Source organism: Bison bison, unplaced genomic scaffold, assembly GCF_000754665.1.
Source record: "Bison bison bison isolate TAMUID 2011002044 unplaced genomic scaffold, Bison_UMD1.0 scf7180017864309, whole genome shotgun sequence".
Taxonomy (NCBI): Eukaryota; Metazoa; Chordata; class Mammalia; order Artiodactyla; family Bovidae; genus Bison; species Bison bison.
Window position 1 is genome coordinate 3,926,084 of NW_011494881.1, and position 4,021 is coordinate 3,930,104.

The following is a 4,021-nucleotide window of genomic DNA, read 5'->3' on the forward strand; positions in this document are numbered from 1 at the left end:
CAGAGGTTTCTCCCTTCCTGGGGCTTCTGGGTTAAGTGTGCCTGCGTGGTCACTCAGTCATGTCTGACTCTTTTGTGACCCCCAAGGACTGTAGCCCACCAGGCTCCTCTATCGATGGGATTGTCCAAGCAAGAATATTGGAGTGGGTTACCACTTCCTCTTCCAGGGGATTTTCCCGACCCAAGGATCGAACCCACATCTCCTGAGGCTCCTGCTTTGGTAGGCAGATTCTTCACCACTGAGTCACCTCAGTGACCTCAGTCACCTCACTTATGCAGCTCTACTTATGAAAGGTAGTGGTTCTCTGCCCTGGTTGTTCTCTAGAATCAGCTGAAATTTGTTTCTTAAAACCTCTTCAGGACTTCCCTGGTGGCCCAGTGCTTAAGACGGTACTTCCACTGCAGGGGGCACAGGCTTGATCCGTGTTCAGGGGACTAAAATCCCACATGCCATGCAGTGCAGCATCCCCCCTCCCAAAAAAAAAACTTCTTCATGTTCAGGTTATATCCCATATCAATGGCATTGTCATCTCTGAGGTGGCACTCAGGCATCAGGATTGTTTTTAAACACCCCAGATAATTCCAACGTGCAGACAGTTTTGAGATCCACAGACCACCTCTGACGATCGGGCACCCTGCCTTGGGATCACCCCTTCCATGTATGTGCTATATCCACCTGCATTAAAAGTGTAGGAAGAAAGTATTAGGATTTCAGTTTATATTTATTTGAAATATCATTCTTTTCTAATGTACATGCTTTACAATTGACTTAATGTAGTGGAGCAGTAGAGATGACAGTGACTACTGAGAACTTACTGTGGCCAGGCTCTCATCTAAGCACTTTACACCAAGCACTGAATGCTTCACAAAAGCTTGATAAAATGAGTACTGTTACTATATGCATTTTACAGACGAAGGAACTGAGGCCAGAAAGGTTGAGTAACTGGCCCATCACACCATCAGAAAGCAGCTGTGCCAAGATTCCAATCCAGGTTGGCTCTAGCATCCACATTTTATCAATAATACCAATCTGCTCTCACAGCACACATGTATAACTTATAAACAAATAAATAATACACAAATAATATACAGATATTGGGGGGCCTGCTCAACATTTTTTACTAAGTTTTCTTTTTTTCTTAAAGATTTTTAAAGTCTTTATTGAATTTGTTACAATATTGCTTCTGTTTTGTTTGGTTTTTTAGCCATGAGGCATGTAGGGTCCTAGCTACCTGACCAGGGGTCGAACCCTCACCTCCTGCATTGGAAGGTGAAACCTTAAGCACTGGACTACCAGGAAGTCCCGTGATAAGTTTTCATAATCAAATAATTAAACCATATTGACAGACGATGAGCCCTTGAAGCAAGGTCTAAGTCTCAATCTTTCTCTTACTCCACCTAGGGGCCAATGAGCATCTAGGTCCTTATATATGTCCTTATATATATCTGCTCCCAGAAATGGCAACCCACTCCAGTATTCTTGCCTGGAGAACTCCATGGACAGAGGAACCTGGAGGGCTACAGCTCATGGGGTTCACAAAGAGTCGGAGAAGACTGAATGACTAACACTATATACATCTGCTCCCAGAAACGTCTACTGATTGATAATCACAACAAATGGTTATCAACACTTGCCATGTGCCAGAGACTCTCAATTCTTAATCTTCTTAACTAACCTTAATTAAACCCTTCTTAATCTTCACAGCAATACTGAAGGCAACTGCTCTGATTAGCCCCATTTTGCAGATAAGGCAACTGAGCAGTTCAGTAACTTGCCAGAGTCTGACTCACCTTGTGGACTGCAGAGTTCACTGCCTCCCACTGGTGAACAGGTCCACTGGGAGAAGCTTAGGCTGGGCAGGGATTGAAAACATTGGGAAAGAGGCAGAGGTTGCCAGGTTCCCTTCCCTATTTGCCCGGCAGGTAAGATCCTATCTACCGTTCTGGTTCCAGTTCAAAGACCACCTCCTCTAGGAAGCCTGCCTTCTTCCTTCACATTACAGTTAGTTGCACTTGTCCTGCATTTCATGCCTCGTCTTCCCCACTGGGGAGTTCCACACTGGAAGTGGGGTTGGAGTTCCTTGAGGGCAGGGCTGTTCAGTTCAGTTGCTCAGTCATGTCCGACTCTTTGTGACCCCTGGGATTGCAGCACACCAGGCTTCCCTGTTCATCACCAACTTCCAGAGCTTGCTCAAACTCATGTCCATTGAGTCAGTGATGTCATCCAACTATCTCATCCTCTGTCGTCCCCTTCTCCTCCTGCCTTCAATCTTTCTCAGCATCAGGGTCTTTTCTAATGAGTCAGTTCTTCACATCAGGTGGCCAGTATTGGAGCTTCAGCTTCAGCATCAGTCCTTACAATGAATATTCAGGGTTGATTTCTTTTATGATTGACTGGTTTGACCTTCTTGTCGTCCAAATGACTCTCAAGAGTCTTCTCCAACACCAGAGTTCAAAAGCATCAATTTTTCAGTGCTCAGCTTTTCTTATGGTCCAACTCTTGGACCATGGATATACATGACTATGGGGAAAAACCATAGCTTTGACTAGATGAACCTTTGTCAGCAAAGTGATGTCTCTGCTTTTTAATATACTGTCCAGGTTTGTCATAGTTTTTCTTCCAAGAAGCAAGCATCTTTTAATTTCATGGCTGTAGTCACCATCTGTAGTGATTTTGGAGCCCAAGAAAATAAAGTCTGTCACTGTTTACCCATCTACTTGCCATGAACTGATGGGACCAGATGCCATGATCTCAGTTTTTTTAAATGTTGAGTTTTAAGCAGCCTTTTCACTCTCCTCTTTCACCTTCATCAAGAGGCTCTTTACTTCCTCTTTGCTTTCTGCCATAAGGGTGGTGTCATCAGCATATCTGAAGTTATTGATAATTCTCCCAGCAATCTTGATTCCAGCTTGTGCTTCATCCAGTCCATCTGCATATAAATTATATAAGCAAAGTGACAATATACAGCCTTGTCGTACTCCTTTCCCAATTTTGAACCAGTCTGTTGTTCCATGTCCGGTTCTAACTGTTGCTTCTTGACCTGCATACAGATGTCTCAGGAGGCAGGTAAGGTGGTCTGGTATTCCTACTCTTTATGAATTTTCCACAGTTTGTTATGATCCACAGTCAAAAGGTTTAGCATAGTCAATGAAGCAGAAATGATGTTTTTCTGGAACTCTTTTGCTTTTTCTGGAACTCGCTATGATCCATCAGATGTTGGCAATTTGATCTCTGATTCCTCTGCCTTTTCTAAATCCAGCTTCAACATCTGGAAGTTCTCCATTCATGTACTGTTGAAGAATTCTGAGCATTACTTTGCTAGCATGTGAGATGAGTGCAATTGTGTGGTAGTTTGAACATTCATTGGCATTGCCCTTCTTTGGGATTGGAATGAAAACTGACCTTTTCCAGTTGTGTGGCCACTGCTGAGTTTTCCAAATTTGCTGGCATATTGGGTACAGCACTTTAACTGCACCATCTTTTAGGATTTTAAATAGCTCAGCTGGAATTTCATCACCTCCACCAGATTTGTCTGTAGTGATGCTTCCTAAGGCCCACTTGACTTCACACTCCAGGATGTCTGGCTCTAGGTGAGTGATCACACCATCGTGGTTATCTGGGTCATGATGATCTTTTTTGTACAGTTCTTATAACCTCAGATATGCAGATGACACCACTCTTATGGCAGAAAGTGAAGAGGAACTCAAAAGCCTCTTGATGAAAGTGAAGGTGGAGAGTGAAGAAGTTGGCTTAAAGCTCAACATTCAGAAAACGAAGATCATGGCATCTGGTCCCACCACTTAAGATGGGGCAACAGTGGAAACAGTGTCAGACTTTATTTTTCTGGGCTCCAAAATCACTGCAGATGGTGACTGCAGCCATGAAATTAAAAGACGCTTGCTCCTTGGAAGGAAAGTTATGACCAACTTAGATAGCATATTCAAAAGCAGAGACATTACTTTGCCAACAAAGGTTCGTCTAGTCAAGGCTATGGTTTTTCCAGTGGTCATGTATGGATGCT